Source organism: Ambystoma mexicanum, chromosome 4p (genome assembly GCF_040938575.1).
Source record: "Ambystoma mexicanum isolate Mex_15411 chromosome 4p, UKY_AmexF1_1, whole genome shotgun sequence".
NCBI classification, from domain to species: Eukaryota; Metazoa; Chordata; class Amphibia; order Caudata; family Ambystomatidae; genus Ambystoma; species Ambystoma mexicanum.
The window spans coordinates 844,233,855-844,243,554 of record NC_090927.1 but is presented as its reverse complement, the minus strand read 5'-3'; the positions used below and the strand labels follow the sequence as shown (position 1 = coordinate 844,243,554).

The following is a 9,700-nucleotide window of genomic DNA, read 5'->3' as shown; positions in this document are numbered from 1 at the left end:
AGGAAGTGAGCCATTTCACAATTGCCTTTCAAAACTGCAAGGTCTAGCCGACTAGATGCTTAAAAGTACAAAACTCACAAGGCCCAGAGCCTACGGCCACACCACACTGAATGCGTCTGATCTTGGAAGCTAAGCAGTGTCGGGCCTCGTTAGTACCTGGATGGGAGACCGCCTGGGAATACCAGGTGCTGTAGGCTTTTTTGTGCTCCAAGTTCAGGAAGTGAGCCATTTCACAATTGCCTTTCAAAACTGCAAGGTCTAGCCGACTAGATGCTTAAAAGTACAAAACTCACTAGGCCCAGAGCCTACGGCCACACCACACTGAATGCGCCCGATCTCGGAAGCTAAGCAGGGTCGGGCCTAGTTAGTACCTGGATGGGAGACTGCCTGGGAATACCAGGTGCTGTAGGCTTTTTTGTGCTCCATGATTAGTAATTGCGCAACTTCTCAATTATTTTTCAAATTTGGTATGTTTCCAAAATAATTGTATCCCGTTTTATAGCGGAAATGTTGGACAACATCATGAGGGCTGGAGCTACCTTTTTACATAGAATTAGCATACAGGTAGTGTGTTCATGGGTAATAAATCGACTTTCACATGTAATGCAGTACAGAGAATATTGAGTCCTTCAAGAGGCATGAAAGAAAACCATTATTGTGTTGATTGTTCTCTCCACCTCCCTGCAACAGACACAGGATGGATGAATTAAAGTTATCCTACCAGACATAGGAGTCCTGAATGGGCCCACCAGTCTTATATATCTCGCCTGATCGAGCCTGATCGAGCGATGAGCGTGGTATCATGTTGCAAGTGGCTGCATGGCTTAGCTTACTAAATGCAAATGCATAAGAGTAATATTCTTAGCATTTCTAGAGCCTACGGCCACACCACACTGAATGCACCCGATCTCGTCTGATCTCGGAAGTTAAGCAGTGTTAGGCCTAGATAGTACCTGGATGGGAGACCGCCTGGGAATACCAGGTGCTGTAGGCTTTTTTGTGCTCCAAGTTCAGGAAGTGAGCCATTTCACAATTGCCTTTCAAAACTGCAAGGTCTAGCCGACTAGATGCTTAAAAGTACAAAACTCACAAGGCCCAGAGCCTACGGCCACACCACACTGAATGCGTCTGATCTCGGAAGCTAAGCTGTGTCGGGCCTCGTTAGTACCTGGATGGGAGACCGCCTGGGAATACCAGGTGCTGTAGGCTTTTTTGTGCTCCAAGTTCAGGAAGTGAGCCATTTCTCAATTGCCATTCAAAACTGCAAGGTCTAGCTGACTAGATGCTTAAAAGTACAAAACTCACTAGGCCCAGAGACTACGGACACACCACACTGATTGCGCCCGATCTCGTCTGATCTCGGAAACTAAGCAGTGTCGGGCCTAGTTAGTACCTGGATGGGAGACCACCTGGGAATACCAGGTGCTGTAGGTTTTTTTGTGCTCCAAGTTCAGGAAGTGAGCCATTTCACAATTGCCTTTCAAAACTGCAAGGTCTAGCCGACTAGATGCTTAAAAGTACAAAACTCACTAGGCCCAGAGCCTACGGCCACACCACACTGAATGCGCCTGATCTCGTCTGATCTCAGAAGCTAAGCAGTGTCGGGCCTAGTTAGTACCTGGATGGGAGACTGCCTGGGAATACCAGGTGCTGTAGGCTTTTTTGTACTCCAAGTTCAGGAAGTGAGCCATTTCTCAATTGCCTTTCAAAACTGCAAGGTCTAGCCGACTAGATGCTTAAAAGTACAAAACTCACAAGGCCCAGAGCCTACGGCCACACCACACTGAATGCGCCCGATCTCGTCTGATCTCGGAAGCTAAGCAGTGTCGGGCCTTGTTAGTACCTGGATGGGAGACCGCCTGGGAATACCGGGTGCTGTAGGCATTTTTGTGCTCCAAGTTCAGGAAGTGAGCCATTTCTCAATTGCCTTTCAAAACTGCAAGGTCTAGCTGACTAGATGCTTAAAAGTACAAAACTCACTAGGCCCAGAGCCTACGGCCACACCACACTGATTGCGCCCGATCTCGTCTGATCTCAGAAGCTAAGCAGTGTCGGGCCTAGTTAGTACCTGGATGGGAGACCACCTGGGAATACCAGGTGCTGTAGGCTTTTTTGTACTCCAAGTTCAGGAAGTGAGCCATTTCACAATTGCCTTTCAAAACTGCAAGGTCTAGCCGACTAGATGCTTAAAAGTACAAAACTCACTAGGCCCAGAGCCTACGGCCACACCACACTGATTGCGCCCGATCTCGTCTGATCTCAGAAGCTAAGCAGTGTCGGGCCTAGTTAGTACCTGGATGGGAGACCACCTGGGAATACCAGGTGCTGTAGGCTTTTTTGTACTCCAAGTTCAGGAAGTGAGCCATTTCACAATTGCCTTTCAAAACTGCAAGGTCTAGCCGACTAGATGCTTAAAAGTACAAAACTCACTAGGCCCAGAGCCTACGGCCACACCACACTGAATGCGCCCGATCTCGGAAGCTAAGCAGGGTCGGGCCTAGTTAGTACCTGGATGGGAGACTGCCTGGGAATACCAGGTGCTGTAGGCTTTTTTGTGCTCCATGATTAGTAATTGCGCAACTTCTCAATTATTTTTCAAATTTGGTATGTTTCCAAAATAATTGTATCCCGTTTTATAGCGGAAATGTTGGACAACATCATGAGGGCTGGAGCTACCTTTTTACATAGAATTAGCATACAGGTAGTGTGTTCATGGGTAATAAATCGACTTTCACATGTAATGCAGTACAGAGAATATTGAGTCCTTCAAGAGGCATGAAAGAAAACCATTATTGTGTTGATTGTTCTCTCCACCTCCCTGCAACAGACACAGGATGGATGAATTAAAGTTATCCTACCAGACATAGGAGTCCTGAATGGGCCCACCAGTCTTATATATCTCGCCTGATCGAGCCTGATCGAGCGATGAGCGTGGTATCATGTTGCAAGTGGCTGCATGGCTTAGCTTACTAAATGCAAATGCATAAGAGTAATATTCTTAGCATTCCTAGAGCCTACGGCCACACCACACTGAATGCACCCGATCTCATCTGATCTCGGAAGTTAAGCAGTGTCAGGCCTAGTTAGTACCTGGATGGGAGACCGCCTGGGAATACCAGGTGCTGTAGGCTTTTTTGTGCTCCAAGTTCAGGAAGTGAGCCATTTCACAATTGCCTTTCAAAACTGCAAGGTCTAGCCGACTAGATGCTTAAAAGTACAAAACTCACTAGGCCCAGAGCCTACGGCCACACCACACTGAATGCGCCTGATCTCGTCTGATCTCAGAAGCTAAGCAGTGTCGGTCCTAGTTAGTACCTGGATGGGAGACCGCCTGGGAATACCAGGTGCTGTAGGCTTTTTTGTACTCCAAGTTCAGGAAGTGAGCCATTTCTCAATTGCCTTTCAAAACTGCAAGGTCTAGCCGACTAGATGCTTAAAAGTACAAAACTCACAAGGCCCAGAGCCTACGGCCACACCACACTGAATGCGCCCGATCTCGTCTGATCTCGGAAGCTAAGCAGTGTCGGGCCTCGTTAGTACCTGGATGGGAGACCGCCTGGGAATACCAGGTGCTGTAGGCTTTTTTGTGCTCCAAGTTCAGGAAGTGAGCCATTTCACAATTGCCTTTCAAAACTGCAAGGTCTAGCCGACTAGATGCTTAAAAGTACAAAACTCACAAGGCCCAGAGCCTACGGCCACACCACACTGAATGCGCCCGATCTCGTCTGGTCTCGGAAGCTAAGCAGTGTCGGGCCTCGTTAGTACCTGGATGGGAGACAGCCTGGGAATACCAGGTGCTGCAGGCTTTTTTGTGCTCCAAGTTCAGGAAGTGAGCCATTTCACAATTGCCTTTCAAAACTGCAAGGTCTAGCCGACTAGATGCTTAAAAGTACAAAACTCACTAGGCCCAGAGCCTACGGCCACACCACACTGAATGCGCCCGATCTCGGAAGCTAAGCAGGGTCGGGCCTAGTTAGTACCTGGATGGGAGACTGCCTGGGAATACCAGGTGCTGTAGGCTTTTTTGTGCTCCATGATTAGTAATTGCGCAACTTCTCAATTATTTTTCAAATTTGGTATGTTTCCAAAATAATTGTATCCCGTTTTATAGCGGAAATGTTGGACAACATCATGAGGGCTGGAGCTACCTTTTTACATAGAATTAGCATACAGGTAGTGTGTTCATGGGTAATAAATCGACTTTCACATGTAATGCAGTACAGAGAATATTGAGTCCTTCAAGAGGCATGAAAGAAAACCATTATTGTGTTGATTGTTCTCTCCACCTCCCTGCAACAGACACAGGATGGATGAATTAAAGTTATCCTACCAGACATAGGAGTCCTGAATGGGCCCACCAGTCTTATATATCTCGCCTGATCGAGCGATGAGCGTGGTATCATGTTGCAAGTGGCTGCATGGCTTAGCTTACTAAATGCAAATGCATAAGAGTAATATTCTTAGCATTTCTAGAGCCTACGGCCACACCACACTGAATGCACCCGATCTCGTCTGATCTCGGAAGTTAAGCAGTGTTAGGTCTAGTTAGTACCTGGATGGGAGACCGCCTGGGAATACCAGGTGCTGTAGGCTTTTTTGTGCTCCAAGTTCAGGAAGTGAGCCATTTCACAATTGCCTTTCAAAACTGCAAGGTCTAGCCGACTAGATGCTTAAAAGTACAAAACTCACAAGGCCCAGAGCCTACGGCCACACCACACTGAATGCGTCTGATCTCGGAAGCTAAGCTGTGTCGGGCCTCGTTAGTACCTGGATGGGAGACCGCCTGGGAATACCAGGTGCTGTAGGCTTTTTTGTGCTCCAAGTTCAGGAAGTGAGCCATTTCTCAATTGCCATTCAAAACTGCAAGGTCTAGCTGACTAGATGCTTAAAAGTACAAAACTCACTAGGCCCAGAGACTGCGGACACACCACACTGATTGCGCCCGATCTCGTCTGATCTCGCAAGCTAAGCAGTGTCGGGCCTAGTTAGTACCTGGATGGGAGACCACCTGGGAATACCAGGTGCTGTAGGCTTTTTTGTGCTCCAAGTTCAGGAAGTGAGCCATTTCACAATTGCCTTTCAAAACTGCAAGGTCTAGCCGACTAGATGCTTAAAAGTACAAAACTCACTAGGCCCAGAGCCTACGGCCACACCACACTGAATGCGCCTGATCTCGCCTGATCTCGTCTGATCTCAGAAGCTAAGCAGTGTCGGGCCTAGTTAGTACCTGGATGGGAGACCGCCTGGGAATACCAGGTGCTGTAGGCTTTTTTGTACTCCAAGTTCAGGAAGTGAGCCATTTCTCAATTGCCTTTCAAAACTGCAAGGTCTAGCCGACTAGATGCTTAAAAGTACAAAACTCACAAGGCCCAGAGCCTACGGCCACACCACACTGAATGCGCCCGATCTCGTCTGATCTCGGAAGCTAAGCAGTGTCGGGCCTTGTTAGTACCTGGATGGGAGACCGCCTGGGAATACCAGGTGCTGTAGGCTTTTTTGTGCTCCAAGTTCAGGAAGTGAGCCATTTCTCAATTGCCTTTCAAAACTGCAAGGTCTAGCTGACTAGATGCTTAAAAGTACAAAACTCACTAGGCCCAGAGCCTACGGCCACACCACACTGATTGCGCCCGATCTCGTCTGATCTCGGAAGCTAAGCAGTGTCGGGCCTAGTTAGTACCTGGATGGGAGATCACCTGGGAATACCAGGTGCTGTAGGCTTTTTGTACTCCAAGTTCAGGAAGTGAGCCATTTCACAATTGCCTTTCAAAACTGCAAGGTCTAGCCGACTAGATGCTTAAAAGTACAAAACTCACTAGGCCCAGAGCCTACGGCCACACCACACTGAATGTGCCCGATCTCGGAAGCTAAGCAGGGTCGGGCCTAGTTAGTACCTGGATGGGAGACTGCCTGGGAATACCAGGTGCTGTAGGCTTTTTTGTGCTCCATGATTAGTAATTGCGCAACTTCTCAATTATTTTTCAAATTTGGTATGTTTCCAAAATAATTGTATCCCGTTTTATAGCGGAAATGTTGGACAACATCATGAGGGCTGGAGCTACCTTTTTACATAGAATTAGCATACAGGTAGTGTGTTCATGGGTAATAAATCGACTTTCACATGTAATGCAGTACAGAGAATATTGAGTCCTTCAAGAGGCATGAAAGAAAACCATTATTGTGTTGATTGTTCTCTCCACCTCCCTGCAACAGACACAGGATGGATGAATTAAAGTTATCCTACCAGACATAGGAGTCCTGAATGGGCCCACCAGTCTTATATATCTCGCCTGATCGAGCCTGATCGAGCGATGAGCGTGGTATCATGTTGCAAGTGGCTGCATGGCTTAGCTTACTAAATGCAAATGCATAAGAGTAATATTCTTAGCGTTCCTAGAGCCTACGGCCACACCACACTGAATGCACCCGATCTCGTCTGATCTCGGAAGTTAAGCAGTGTCAGGCCTAGTTAGTACCTGGATGGGAGACCACCTGGGAATACCAGGTGCTGTAGGCTTTTTTGTGCTCCAAGTTCAGGAAGTGAGCCCTTTCTCAATTGCCTTTTAAAACTGCAAGGTCTAGCCGACTAGATGCTTAAAAGTACAAAACTCACAAGGCCCAGAGCCTACGGCCACACCACACTGAATGCGCCCCATCTTGTCTGATCTCGAAAGCTAAGCAGTGTCGGGCCTCGTTAGTACCTGGATGGGAGACCGCCTGGGAATACCAGGTGCTGTAGGCTTTTTTGTGCTCCAAGTTCAGTAAGTGAGCCATTTCTCAATTGCCTTTCAAAACTGCAAGGTCTAGCTGACTAGATGCTTAAAAGTACAAAACTCACTAGGCCCAGAGCCTACGGCCACACCACACTGATTGCGCCCGATCTCGTCTGATCTCAGAAGCTAAGCAGTGTCGGGCCTAGTTAGTACCTGGATGGGAGACCACCTGGGAATACCAGGTGCTGTAGGCTTTTTTGTACTCCAAGTTCAGGAAGTGAGCCATTTCACAATTGCCTTTCAAAACTGCAAGGTCTAGCCGACTAGATGCTTAAAAGTACAAAACTCACTAGCCCCAGAGCCTACGGCCACACCACACTGAATGCGCCCGATCTCGGAAGCTAAGCAGGGTCGGGCCTAGTTAGTACCTGGATGGGAGACTGCCTGGGAATACCAGGTGCTGTAGGCTTTTTTGTGCTCCATGATTAGTAATTGCGCAACTTCTCAATTATTTTTCAAATTTGGTATGTTTCCAAAATAATTGTATCCCGTTTTATAGCGGAAATGTTGGACAACATCATGAGGGCTGGAGCTACCTTTTTACATAGAATTAGCATACAGGTAGTGTGTTCATGGGTAATAAATCGACTTTCACATGTAATGCAGTACAGAGAATATTGAGTCCTTCAAGAGGCATGAAAGAAAACCATTATTGTGTTGATTGTTCTCTCCACCTCCCTGCAACAGACACAGGATGGATGAATTAAAGTTATCCTACCAGACATAGGAGTCCTGAATGGGCCCACCAGTCTTATATATCTCGCCTGATCGAGCCTGATCGAGCGATGAGCGTGGTATCATGTTGCAAGTGGCTGCATGGCTTAGCTTACTAAATGCAAATGCATAAGAGTAATATTCTTAGCATTCCTAGAGCCTACGGCCACACCACACTGAATGCACCCGATCTTGTCTGATCTTGGAAGTTAAGCAGTGTCAGGCCTAGTTAGTACCTGGATGGGAGACCGCCTGGGAATACCAGGTGCTGTAGGCTTTTTTGTGCTCCAAGTTCAGGAAGTGAGCCCTTTCTCAATTGCCTTTTAAAACTGCAAGGTCTAGCCGACTAGATGCTTAAAAGTACAAAACTCACAAGGCCCAGAGCCTACGCCACACCACACTGAATGCGCCCGATCTCGTCTGATCTCGGAAGCTAAGCAGTGTCGGGCCTCGTTAGTACCTGGATGGGAGACCGCCTGGGAATACCAGGTGCTGTAGGCTTTTTTGTGCTCCAAGTTCAGGAAGTGAGCCATTTCACAATTGCCTTTCAAAACTGCAAGGTCTAGCCGACTAGATGCTTAAAAGTACAAAACTCACTAGGCCCAGAGCCTACGGCCACACCACACTGAATGCGCCTGATCTCGTCTGATCTCAGAAGCTAAGCAGTGTCGGGCCTAGTTAGTACCTGGATGGGAGACCGCCTGGGAATACCAGGTGCTGTAGGCTTTTTTCTACTCCAAGTTCAGGAAGTGAGCCATTTCTCAATTGCCTTTCAAAACTGCAAGGTCTAGCCGACTAGATGCTTAAAAGTACAAAACTCACAAGGCCCAGAGCCTACGGCCACACCACACTGAATGCGCCCGATCTCGGAAGCTAAGCAGGGTCGGGCCTAGTTAGTACCTGGATGGGAGACTGCCTGGGAATACCAGGTGCTGTAGGCTTTTTTGTGCTCCATGATTAGTAATTGCGCAACTTCTCAATTATTTTTCAAATTTGGTATGTTTCCAAAATAATTGTATCCCGTTTTATAGCGGAAATGTTGGACAACATCATGAGGGCTGGAGCTACCTTTTTACATAGAATTAGCATACAGGTAGTGTGTTCATGGGTAATAAATCGACTTTCACATGTAATGCAGTACAGAGAATATTGAGTCCTTCAAGAGGCATGAAAGAAAACCATTATTGTGTTGATTGTTCTCTCCACCTCCCTGCAACAGACACAGGATGGATGAATTAAAGTTATCCTACCAGACATAGGAGTCCTGAATGGGCCCACCAGTCTTATATATCTCGCCTGATCGAGCCTGATCGAGCGATGAGCGTGGTATCATGTTGCAAGTGGCTGCATGGCTTAGCTTACTAAATGCAAATGCATAAGAGTAATATTCTTAGCATTCCTAGAGCCTACGGCCACACCACACTGAATGCACCCGATCTCGTCTGATCTCGGAAGTTAAGCAGTGTCAGGCCTAGTTAGTACCTGGATGGGAGACCGCCTGGGAATACCAGGTGCTGTAGGCTTTTTTGTGCTCCAAGTTCAGGAAGTGAGCCATTTCACAATTGCCTTTCAAAACTGCAAGGTCTAGCCGACTAGATGCTTAAAAGTACAAAACTCACTAGGCCCAGAGCCTACGGCCACACCACACTGAATGCGCCTGATCTCGTCTGATCTCAGAAGCTAAGCAGTGTCGGGCCTAGTTAGTACCTGGATAGGAGACCGCCTGGGAATACCAGGTGCTGTAGGCTTTTTTGTACTCCAAGTTCAGGAAGTGAGCCATTTCTCAATTGCCTTTCAAAACTGCAAGGTCTAGCCGACTAGATGCTTAAAAGTACAAAACTCACAAGGCCCAGAGCCTACGGCCACACCACACTGAATGCGCCCGATCTCGTCTGATCTCGGAAGCTAAGCAGTGTCGGGCCTCGTTAGTACCTGGATGGGAGACCGCCTGGGAATACCAGGTGCTGTAGGCTTTTTTGTGCTCCAAGTTCAGGAAGTGAGCCATTTCACAATTGCCTTTCAAAACTGCAAGGTCTAGCCGACTAGATGCTTAAAAGTACAAAACTCACAAGGCCCAGAGCCTACGGCCACACCACACTGAATGCGTCTGATCTTGGAAGCTAAGCAGTGTCGGGCCTCGTTAGTACCTGGATGGGAGACCGCCTGGGAATACCAGGTGCTGTAGGCTTTTTTGTGTTCCAAGTTCAGGAAGTGAG

General features: G+C 47.6%; 19 non-coding genes and 15 pseudogenes across 19 annotated transcripts; all 34 read left to right on the top strand.

Annotated features, from left to right (window-relative positions):
- Window positions 1-88: 88 nt before the first annotated feature.
- LOC138458962 (5S ribosomal RNA) lies at window positions 89-197 on the top strand (annotated as a pseudogene).
- Window positions 198-303: 106 nt separating this feature from the next.
- Window positions 304-412, top strand: LOC138457019 (5S ribosomal RNA; annotated as a pseudogene).
- A 463-nt stretch (window positions 413-875) lies between these two features.
- On the top strand, window positions 876-994 carry LOC138460933 (5S ribosomal RNA). The gene has a single exon (XR_011263585.1). It is a non-coding gene; the product is annotated as a 5S ribosomal RNA (ribosomal RNA).
- A 106-nt stretch (window positions 995-1,100) lies between these two features.
- On the top strand, window positions 1,101-1,209 carry LOC138458803 (5S ribosomal RNA; annotated as a pseudogene).
- A 106-nt stretch (window positions 1,210-1,315) lies between these two features.
- Window positions 1,316-1,434, top strand: LOC138455714 (5S ribosomal RNA; annotated as a pseudogene).
- A 106-nt stretch (window positions 1,435-1,540) lies between these two features.
- On the top strand, window positions 1,541-1,659 carry LOC138462795 (5S ribosomal RNA). The gene has a single exon (XR_011265383.1). It is a non-coding gene; the product is annotated as a 5S ribosomal RNA (ribosomal RNA).
- A 106-nt stretch (window positions 1,660-1,765) lies between these two features.
- On the top strand, window positions 1,766-1,884 carry LOC138462675 (5S ribosomal RNA). The gene has a single exon (XR_011265269.1). It is a non-coding gene; the product is annotated as a 5S ribosomal RNA (ribosomal RNA).
- A 106-nt stretch (window positions 1,885-1,990) lies between these two features.
- Window positions 1,991-2,109, top strand: LOC138464236 (5S ribosomal RNA). Its single transcript, XR_011266818.1, has one exon. It is a non-coding gene; the product is annotated as a 5S ribosomal RNA (ribosomal RNA).
- A 106-nt stretch (window positions 2,110-2,215) lies between these two features.
- LOC138464235 (5S ribosomal RNA) lies at window positions 2,216-2,334 on the top strand. Its single transcript, XR_011266817.1, has one exon. It is a non-coding gene; the product is annotated as a 5S ribosomal RNA (ribosomal RNA).
- Window positions 2,335-2,440: 106 nt separating this feature from the next.
- On the top strand, window positions 2,441-2,549 carry LOC138457017 (5S ribosomal RNA; annotated as a pseudogene).
- Window positions 2,550-3,012: 463 nt separating this feature from the next.
- Window positions 3,013-3,131, top strand: LOC138463619 (5S ribosomal RNA). Its single transcript, XR_011266206.1, has one exon. It is a non-coding gene; the product is annotated as a 5S ribosomal RNA (ribosomal RNA).
- A 106-nt stretch (window positions 3,132-3,237) lies between these two features.
- Window positions 3,238-3,356, top strand: LOC138463162 (5S ribosomal RNA). Its single transcript, XR_011265748.1, has one exon. It is a non-coding gene; the product is annotated as a 5S ribosomal RNA (ribosomal RNA).
- A 106-nt stretch (window positions 3,357-3,462) lies between these two features.
- LOC138462127 (5S ribosomal RNA) lies at window positions 3,463-3,581 on the top strand. The gene has a single exon (XR_011264731.1). It is a non-coding gene; the product is annotated as a 5S ribosomal RNA (ribosomal RNA).
- A 106-nt stretch (window positions 3,582-3,687) lies between these two features.
- LOC138455816 (5S ribosomal RNA) lies at window positions 3,688-3,806 on the top strand (annotated as a pseudogene).
- A 106-nt stretch (window positions 3,807-3,912) lies between these two features.
- On the top strand, window positions 3,913-4,021 carry LOC138457015 (5S ribosomal RNA; annotated as a pseudogene).
- A 453-nt stretch (window positions 4,022-4,474) lies between these two features.
- LOC138462957 (5S ribosomal RNA) lies at window positions 4,475-4,593 on the top strand. Its single transcript, XR_011265544.1, has one exon. It is a non-coding gene; the product is annotated as a 5S ribosomal RNA (ribosomal RNA).
- A 106-nt stretch (window positions 4,594-4,699) lies between these two features.
- LOC138458802 (5S ribosomal RNA) lies at window positions 4,700-4,808 on the top strand (annotated as a pseudogene).
- A 106-nt stretch (window positions 4,809-4,914) lies between these two features.
- LOC138455792 (5S ribosomal RNA) lies at window positions 4,915-5,033 on the top strand (annotated as a pseudogene).
- A 106-nt stretch (window positions 5,034-5,139) lies between these two features.
- On the top strand, window positions 5,140-5,268 carry LOC138454953 (5S ribosomal RNA; annotated as a pseudogene).
- A 106-nt stretch (window positions 5,269-5,374) lies between these two features.
- On the top strand, window positions 5,375-5,493 carry LOC138461105 (5S ribosomal RNA). The gene has a single exon (XR_011263743.1). It is a non-coding gene; the product is annotated as a 5S ribosomal RNA (ribosomal RNA).
- A 106-nt stretch (window positions 5,494-5,599) lies between these two features.
- Window positions 5,600-5,718, top strand: LOC138463051 (5S ribosomal RNA). The gene has a single exon (XR_011265637.1). It is a non-coding gene; the product is annotated as a 5S ribosomal RNA (ribosomal RNA).
- A 105-nt stretch (window positions 5,719-5,823) lies between these two features.
- On the top strand, window positions 5,824-5,932 carry LOC138457853 (5S ribosomal RNA; annotated as a pseudogene).
- A 463-nt stretch (window positions 5,933-6,395) lies between these two features.
- LOC138461009 (5S ribosomal RNA) lies at window positions 6,396-6,514 on the top strand. Its single transcript, XR_011263655.1, has one exon. It is a non-coding gene; the product is annotated as a 5S ribosomal RNA (ribosomal RNA).
- A 106-nt stretch (window positions 6,515-6,620) lies between these two features.
- On the top strand, window positions 6,621-6,739 carry LOC138455961 (5S ribosomal RNA; annotated as a pseudogene).
- A 106-nt stretch (window positions 6,740-6,845) lies between these two features.
- LOC138464233 (5S ribosomal RNA) lies at window positions 6,846-6,964 on the top strand. The gene has a single exon (XR_011266814.1). It is a non-coding gene; the product is annotated as a 5S ribosomal RNA (ribosomal RNA).
- A 106-nt stretch (window positions 6,965-7,070) lies between these two features.
- LOC138457014 (5S ribosomal RNA) lies at window positions 7,071-7,179 on the top strand (annotated as a pseudogene).
- Window positions 7,180-7,642: 463 nt separating this feature from the next.
- Window positions 7,643-7,761, top strand: LOC138454645 (5S ribosomal RNA). The gene has a single exon (XR_011261313.1). It is a non-coding gene; the product is annotated as a 5S ribosomal RNA (ribosomal RNA).
- A 106-nt stretch (window positions 7,762-7,867) lies between these two features.
- Window positions 7,868-7,985, top strand: LOC138455292 (5S ribosomal RNA). Its single transcript, XR_011261930.1, has one exon. It is a non-coding gene; the product is annotated as a 5S ribosomal RNA (ribosomal RNA).
- Window positions 7,986-8,091: 106 nt separating this feature from the next.
- On the top strand, window positions 8,092-8,210 carry LOC138454914 (5S ribosomal RNA). Its single transcript, XR_011261571.1, has one exon. It is a non-coding gene; the product is annotated as a 5S ribosomal RNA (ribosomal RNA).
- Window positions 8,211-8,316: 106 nt separating this feature from the next.
- Window positions 8,317-8,425, top strand: LOC138457013 (5S ribosomal RNA; annotated as a pseudogene).
- Window positions 8,426-8,888: 463 nt separating this feature from the next.
- On the top strand, window positions 8,889-9,007 carry LOC138461424 (5S ribosomal RNA). Its single transcript, XR_011264040.1, has one exon. It is a non-coding gene; the product is annotated as a 5S ribosomal RNA (ribosomal RNA).
- A 106-nt stretch (window positions 9,008-9,113) lies between these two features.
- Window positions 9,114-9,232, top strand: LOC138463292 (5S ribosomal RNA). The gene has a single exon (XR_011265878.1). It is a non-coding gene; the product is annotated as a 5S ribosomal RNA (ribosomal RNA).
- A 106-nt stretch (window positions 9,233-9,338) lies between these two features.
- Window positions 9,339-9,457, top strand: LOC138462126 (5S ribosomal RNA). Its single transcript, XR_011264730.1, has one exon. It is a non-coding gene; the product is annotated as a 5S ribosomal RNA (ribosomal RNA).
- Window positions 9,458-9,563: 106 nt separating this feature from the next.
- LOC138458961 (5S ribosomal RNA) lies at window positions 9,564-9,672 on the top strand (annotated as a pseudogene).
- Window positions 9,673-9,700: the final 28 nt, after the last annotated feature.